At 39.6% G+C, this 8,781-nt stretch overlaps 1 pseudogene; it reads left to right on the top strand.

The window, feature by feature from the left end:
• The first annotated feature begins 480 nt into the window (after positions 1-480).
• LOC147442606 (uncharacterized) lies at positions 481-1,145 on the top strand (annotated as a pseudogene).
• The last annotated feature ends 7,636 nt before the right edge of the window (positions 1,146-8,781 follow it).

Below are 8,781 nucleotides of genomic sequence, written 5' to 3'. Positions count from 1 at the left end.
TCCAGCTTCAGTGTTGGTTTTTAAGTATCTACATGTCATGCTGATGACATATTTGATCAAAGATACTATGGGCAACGAATACCAACAATATTATGGACAGATACCTCTACCAGGTATAGAACAAATAGGAATAGATGTGCATTGCTACGAATGTGGCATTAATCATCTAATACCCAATTGCCTAGTAAAGATGCACTTAGATATGATGAAGCAGCAAAACCAAGACAATAACAGACTGCAAGTAGCAGAATCATTAAAGCAGACATCTCCAAATAGAAAGTCACCAGAAAGAAAGCATATCTTGTCAAAGGATACTAGAGACAAACTGATGACTAAAATATTGGAGGTCAAAGGCATCAATGATATTTTGATTGAAAATCAAGCTGCCAAAAAAGATCAGCTACAAAAGATGGTCTCAAATAGCTTGGAATTTTTCAGGCCTGAAGTCGAAAATCCAACAAAGATGCAGCGGACGAGCCAATGTCAGAGGAAGTGGATGAAGAAATTATATGTGACCCAGAACCAGAGCGGGTACGGGCAATCAAGGACTTGCCACTGAAGATTTCAACAAGCAGAAATGTGGAATCAAAGATTCAACATAATAATGCTAATAGCACAGATAGTTCAGCGCTAATGAATGTACATCAGAATTCAACAAAGCCAAAGATCAAGTCTCAAAGCCAAGAAACAGACATCTCAATGTGTTCAGGCAGACTTGAATCAAAAGGCAGAGGCAGTCATAAAGTTAGATCTTAATATTGTCTCACCAATGGAAGATGCCACAGAACCAAAGGTGACACAAATCACAATTAACTTGACCAATCAGAAGCAAATGGTGCATCAAGCACATGAAGCCTATCAAAAGACGTACAAACAGATCAATAAAGAGCAATGTGAACCGAAGGCCACGGTAAGGATTGCATCTGGAGAAAAGAGTCAACATACTTCTATCCAGCTGGCAAAGGAAATTAAAGACTCAAACAGATTGTCAAAAATAGAGGCACAAAGGACTGTTCAAGTCAGTTTAGATGCAGAACTCACCAAAGCATGTCATCCACAAGCAACGAAGTCCAACAAGGAAGTCGCAAATGCAGTTAAACAATCAATGCGAACAGATGTGGATTCAACACCCTAGGGAAAGATAGAACAACAATCTAGACTACACTATAAAAAGTTCTTTCAACCAAATACCCAACCAGGAGTAAACAAAGACACAAGCAACACATCAAAACCTATGTGGCGGACAATGACATCAATGTCAAAGATCCAATTTGGGTAAATGATCCTAGTCCAAACAATTCAGGTAAACAAATGGGATGGATTGCCTCCCAGTACAGCTTAGAAGAGCAAGGCTATTACAGTGGTCAACCAAATGTTTGGTTACCTAAATCAAAGATATCAGGCTATACAGTAGCAAGTGGCTTCAAACCAAACAACAAACTCAGGTAAATCAAGATCAATTTCAACTCAAAATAGGAGATCGAACAACAGGGCTAGAAATAGGTTCAAAAACGATTCGTAATCTGGAAGGCTTACATATCTTCGAGGGAATTTACCAACCGTGATTCCAAAAAATGGCATGGAACAGATACAATCGAATACAAAAGTACATACAAAAATATTTGTGCCATCAAATATACTTCAAGCGCAGGAATATTACAAAGGGCAAAAACAAATCTGGCTACCCAAGGCACCAAGACCAGATTTTACACAACTTGAAGATAATTACAGCTACAAACACAGACAAATCAAGGATACAGGTCCAAAATGTCAATACGTCGTCTGTAAAAATAAGCCAACAACAAATAGCAGATACATATGGGTGCCAAGTCAAACAAACGAGCAGAAGAAGATTGAGTCATCTCCAACTTCCAACAAAACTAAACTGGCCAATCTTCTCAGATAATGGACCAAAAGTTAAAACAAGCAATTTTGACAACCAAGGTCACCCAGATATAGCATTAAAAACCTACTTTTCCAATATGGTCCTTTAATAACCCTCTTTTTGAGGATCTGAGCTCTAAATGTCTAGATATATACTTTGTTGAGAGCTCAAGACAGTAGTCAAGTCACAAGAAAAAAGAGTCAAGAGTCGGGCAGCTGAGCCGATAAATGAGCAAAGTGTTAGATCTAAGCTTCAAGTCCTAATATTTTTCTGTGGTCTATGAGTCTAGCTAATTAGGCTACAACTCAAGCTGAAAGACTTGAGCGTAATTATATCAAGTCGCTCATTCTGAATAGGTGAGCATAGTCAATGTGTTATTTTAATCATGGTGGCGAGGCGAAGTGTTCAAATTAGGAGAGTACGAACCATTGCATCAAACGCCCTTCTCAAGAGTAGTGAAAGCTAGTAAAGTGAATTTAATTTACTTTTTTAGTTGCATTAACTCTGAGGAGCACCCATCAATACACTTCTCTCTCACAACATAATCTTACCCATGCATAAATCTGTGCAAGCATATTGAATGACCCATAATTGGACATTTGCATTACGCACTCTTTATTGTTCCACCCATGCACTCACCTTGCAGGTACATGCAGCAACAAAGCAACTCCGGACTCAAGGTAGATCATAGACCCTTTTCAAGGGACATAAGGCTTAAACAATTCACTTTCATGTTATTTATATAAGCCCACTCAATTCAGTCCCTAAACACCCATCATTGTATATTCCCATAATAAGATCACATACCTTTGGGCACTTTTTCCCATGAGGTTTTTCCCCATTGGTAATCTAGGGTTTCCAGACCCTAACATAATATACCTAGCTTTTATTTTTCTTTATTCCCATAATAACTCAAGCCAATTGCTTTTACTTGAACCCAAATGCCAAATCTCATATTACACCAACAAGTCAACCCAACAGCTTACATCCCTTCAAAACAACATTCACCGCGAACTTCAAATCTTTCCAGTGCCAGCCAACCAGGCAGCGCACGAGGACGTGCTCTGAAATCGAATGGGGGGACTGTTTGGTGGCTAAGTCAACAATGGCCACACGAACCAGTCAAAGATGTTATTTACTGTTTTTAGTAAATGCTAGCGAGGCCAGATGATGCGGGATGCAAAGTAAAGATGAAGATGAAGCAAATACAAGCAACAGATGAAGAGAAGAGTTGGAATTGATGACTATCTATGGAGTTACAGTCACAATTGACGGTCACTTAAGTTTTAGGATTTTTCGTCAAATGACCACAAATGCGGGTTGTAATTATGGTTTGGGCTCATCAAGAGTTCCAAGTTGTAAACATTGAGCTATATTTAGATCGTAGGCAGTGCAGATAGCAGATTAAGTGAGTTTGGCCATTTGGGTGCCCGGCCATTTCTAAAAAGCCTAGAGAGTTTATAACTCAAAACACACAATGTGAAAGGGGATTCTTACTCACTTGAGATAAGCTTTGTGAAGAAGGAGATGGCTATGGAGTTCTTGAGCTTTCTACGCGCGTGCATGGACGATTCGTCCTCATGCCAATAGCTAAACTCTAACCTCTTCTCTCTCATTTGCTCATGGTGTAATCAATGCTTGATTAATCAAAGATTAGTGGCTGATTTGTTGATTAATCTCTCTCTTTTTTCATATTTCCCTCTTGTTTAAGCATGCTACTAAGTGTGTGTAGGCTTGTGTAGAGTGTTGGTGCCCAGTGTGGTCATTCTATGCTCATTTGTGCTTGATTAGAGTTGGATTAGTGATTGATTAGAGAGTAGTGTGTGATTAAGCTTGTGTGTGAGAGATTAGGCCGAATGGTAGAGTAAGTAGTGTGCTCACTCCTCATAGCAACATCTTACCTGCTCCATAGCTTTCTTTGTGTGTAGGTTTCACCTTCTAATCCTCCATTTGGCACGCACAAGCCACTTATGTGTTTCCATGCCCTAGCTGGATCCTACTCCTCGGATTGACATTATGTTGATGTCCTCCCTATGCTAGGATGACGTCCCAACATTGACGTGAAACGATAAGTGCTTTTTATGTGCACACATGACCATAAACACATTGTGTGCATAAATCAGCGTGCTAAACATGATGAAATAAGCATGTAACAACTTCATACACACTCAAAAAGTCCATACATACACTCGTATACCAAAAAGCCACCACTGAGAGAGTAGCTACTCAAAAAAACGACATAGAGAGAGAGAGAGATGATGATGGCTATGGAGTTTAGAGCTTCTCATCACAGTGCTTTAGGATTTCTTAGGGACTGTTTAAAGGCTTATTTCTTTGCCGCAAAAGAGAGGTGATGAGAGCTATGTAGAGGTTTTCACCACGAAAGCCGTCCGAGAGCTTGTACATCATGAAAAGAGAGAGGAGATAGTAACAAAAGTAGAGAGAGAGTATCTTCTTCTTCTTCTTCCTGCAAACGAGAGAGAAGAGCTTATGGAGATGGTGATGAAGAGCTTGCACCACTCATTATAATACGTAGTATCGATCTGCGTTAGTAGTTGCAACTGTTGGCACCGAAAAGTGAGCATTGCAAATGAATTAATCGGCTCTGCAGGAGACTGGAGTGTTTCCCAGGCCAGCTACTAATGCTACCTCTTCTGGTATCATTAGTTGCAAGCTTTTTGGGAATTTGCTAAAAACATGGCACATCGTTTGACACTCAACTCTCCCACTTACCATTCAATTTTCACAGTAAAAATTTACATGTCTAATTAGTGTCCTTGCAACTAATGAAACCATGTCTAGACTATGCCGCACCGTGATGCCTCAACATAATTATGACTTTCCCATACTACCTCGGCATATTTACGGAATTCCCATAAAGTTTTTGTTTAATCTCATTCTTCCTTTCGGTGGTCGTTTTTAAATCCGATGGAGACTAAAGATAATATTTTTCTGTTTAGGTCATCTTACAAAGGACATTGCTTTTCAAAAACGTCAAAAAGAACCAAAACAAGAAAGTGGACTCGCTTTTCACTAAAAAGCAATAAAAATCATAAAAAGCTAAAAATAGCGTGAAAAGCGTTCAAAATGTAGATTTTTACAAAATTGAACCATAGCTTTTTCGGGACTCGTAGATTAAGGATCCGGCCCTGGTTTTTGCAAAAAAGCGCCAAAAAGCCAAAAAGGCATGAAAAACCTTTTAAAAAACATTTTTTTTTCAAAATTAAACCTAACGTTTGTCTTACAACTTTTCCAAAAAGAATTCTAAACTAGAATATGGTGAAAAGGATATTGGAAACTATTTTTCTTATTTTTTAAAAAGACCCAAAAATTGGGGATCTTACAGAGGTCTGGTTGACTTACAACACTTATCAGCTCCAGCGGTTTGATGTCTTCTGGACGTACCCATATCATATCCATAAATTGAGTCAGTATTAAAGACTTAATCCTGAACTGTGGTCTGACAATCCTCCTCTCATATCGCTCTCTGGTGCTCGACATCATGAAATGTACTAACTCCACAACGCAACTGGAAGAGTGATTCAATGTCAAGAGCAATTCAGCTCAGCCACCGATCTTCATATTTTTCTGTTTAGGTCATCTTACTCAACATTATTAAGTGAAAATATTAAGCAATCCACCAAAAGCACTGAATAAGAAGAAGAGTATAGTAGATCTGAGTGGCTGTGGAGATGCCGTATGTCAAAGAGCACATAAAGCAATGGAGATGAAAGAAAAAGGACACACAGACACTTGTTCTTTCCTTTGGAAGGTTTCTCACAGCATTCTTTCTTCTTCTCTGCAAGGGCTGCTGGATGTTGATTGCTTCCTGTCTGCATGCCCCCTTCCCTCTCAATCCGTTTGTTTACACATCACCGCCATTTAGAGTTGTCTTTCTTTTTGTACTTCATCAATCAAATGTTCGCATTTGAAAGGACTTCAAGTTTTAAAAGTACACCACTAGGTTTCGACCCATGTTAGGGTTGTGGCACGCATGACCCTAGGTTTCCTTGGAGTAACCTGTCTTGAGTTCAAAACTCGTCGAGTAGATCTCCAGACCAACAAGCCTTGAGTTAATGACTCGTTGGATATGAGGTCTTTTAGGATTGTTCCTACAATGTTAAAACTTCTCTTCTCTTCTTTGAATCGTCCATGGTGCCAAGGCCCCCTTTTGGAGATCATCCTGATTCCTACCCTCTTTGGAGTATTTTATACATTTTTTACAAGTGAAATTAGCACTCTTTAAAAAATACATTGAAGTACCAAAAAAACAAATAGTCTTTGAGATGGAGTTTTGTACTAGTGGATAGTGGTCCTTTCTTAAGCTAGGAACCAGTGTTATCTTAGGTATTCTTCAAAGTGGGTCTCCCAAATTTTGGTTCTAGGTTCCACTTGTATATTTTTTCAAAGTCACCTATCTTGGGTGATCTAGCTGTACAGACAGACTACTGAAGACTTATGGCAGTTATCCATGGCTCAGATGTTCTCGTTTTAGAGAGGGATGTGGAACCAGTTCCTTTCAGATCCTGTAGTTCCACGTGCAACGGACACGATCGGTAGACTACTATGTGGTGGCTTTCTCTAGCACCTTATTCTACTGAAGACTTATGGCAGTTATCCATGGCTCAGATGTTCTCATTTTAGAGAGGGATGTGGAACCAGTTCCTTTCAGATCCTGTAGTTCCACGTGCAACGGACACGATCGGTAGACTACTATGTGGTGGCTTTCTCTAGCACCTTATTCTTCTCTTGCAAAGCTGCGGAGCATGATCTCTTGATCTTGCCATATTAGCTGAGTTGACAAGCAAGGGTTCCATCATAATCAACCTTGGCAAAAATTAACATCCAATTCAGTGTCACCCTAGGTGAACCTAAAATGTTGTGTGCTCCAATCAACATAGAGAAAAAATGCTTTCAACAAGCCAAGGGATAGCTACATGAGCAAAATTTTCTCATCCATTTTTTGTAATGTCATAGCCTTTATTTTCTGATAGGCATATTAAGTAGGTGGATTTTATCAAAATTTTGCAGCCAACCATTTTGTATCAACATGGAAAGGAGAATGTGGTGGCTGATGCTTTGTGTAGAAGACCTTATCTTTATAACTTATCAATCACTTGGGCATCTATGCTTGACACATTTGCATAAGTTGATGACTTCAAAACTATATTATTAAAGATGATTGTGCATGCTACACATTCTTTCGTGGAGTACACAATTCATGATTTTTCTTTGTTTCAAGCATAAGCTATGTGTGACTAAGCCGTTTCGCCTCATGGTGGTTGAAGAGTTGCCCAAACCTCTCGATGTTTGGACATAGAGGTCTTGCAAGCACATATCGAAATCTATGTGATGATTTCTTTTGTCCATCTTTTGTCCATCTATAACAATTGATGCGATCAATATGTTTTATCTTGGTTGCTTTTCTAAAAGTTAAGTATATGTTAGCAGGTCACCGTGATGGACGTATAAAGCATAGCTATCGTACTCTAACACACTCTATGTTGATACTCAAGGAAGTGACCAGGATGGGACATATAGACGCATTGAGTTTCTCATACCCAATGTGAGTTATTATAAATAGAGAAGCACTATAGCACAATCACAGAATCAACTCAAAAAGTCTATGAATATCTACGGTCAATCCTACAAACAATTTGATGATTCCCTTAGCTAAATGAGCTCGGAACACCATGAAACTTTAGGAGACTATAGGCAAGGACTAATAGAACCTATTTAAGTCATAGACAATCATTTCTAAGAGACACATAAATCGCGATGCATGGATTTTCAAGTGTGCAAAACACGAACTGAAGTGGTCTAATAGCATCACTTATGTAATGGAATTGGCCTATTAACTTGAGAGTAGCGAAATTTAAAGAGAGTACTTTTGAGAAATTACTTTGTGAGCATAGCGGGTGAACATAATTGACGGTAGCAACATAAGCATAGCATTTAGTTAACTTGGCATGAACGCTACTTTTGCAACAGAGAGAATTTAGAGAACAGGACAACTGTTGAGGACCGGATTTATGTGGATCCGGTCCCCCCTCCAATAAGCATTTGTATTATGATTTCTCCCATCAAGAGAGACTTGTTACAATACAATCTTTGTGTTCCTTGTGACCTAGGTGATGCAATGAAGATGGAAAGATTCATGCATCACGAGCATAACATAAACTTTGAGGAAAGAAAAACTATCCAAACCTCGGTCCCAAGACCTCAAACACCTTCGAAGGTGGAGAGAGCTAGCAAGGAATGAGGTTAGGGAAGAGGAAGAAGAAACATTTCATAGGAGAAAGAGCTAGTTCCTCACTTATCATCACTCTTCTTGCTAGCATAGTAATGAAGATGGAAAAGATGGTAAGCTTATACATTGAAGCATGGCTCTTGGTTGGGTTTGCACTCCATAGCCAAGAGTGTTGGTGTAGGCTCTCAACCTCTCTACTTGCTTGGAGAAGGAGAGGGAGCTCTTGCACTTTGCACTTCACACAATGAGAGTGTGTGTGAGTTTTTGTGGGAGAGTATACCCCCTAAGCAATCCCCCTACTTGCTTTGGTCAACCCCCCCCTTGTAGCTCATGCTTGAAGCTCATTGGACCCCTCAAGGCCTAGCCAATCATAAGCAAGAGTCATACCAAGCAACAATGGTAGCCTTGGGATAAGTGTCCCCCTTTCCCCTTTGACAGAGAGGACTTGATAAATGCAAAATCAATTAATTAAATCTCCTAAATTATCATTGGACCCCTTGGGTGGACAACCATTAGGCTTCAGGCACACCATGAGGGCAACACAAGGAGGAACTTGACAAGTGTCCCTTTTGCTTTCTTTGTACCAAGCATGCCTTGTGTGAGTGTGCGTGTGTGTGTTCTCTCTCATCCCCCCCTCTTGTAGGGC

This window comes from Adiantum capillus-veneris, chromosome 14, assembly GCF_014529385.1.
Source record: "Adiantum capillus-veneris isolate H3 chromosome 14, ASM1452938v2, whole genome shotgun sequence".
In the NCBI taxonomy this organism is placed as follows: domain Eukaryota; kingdom Viridiplantae; phylum Streptophyta; class Polypodiopsida; order Polypodiales; family Pteridaceae; genus Adiantum; species Adiantum capillus-veneris.
This window is presented reverse-complemented; position numbering and strand designations above follow the sequence as displayed.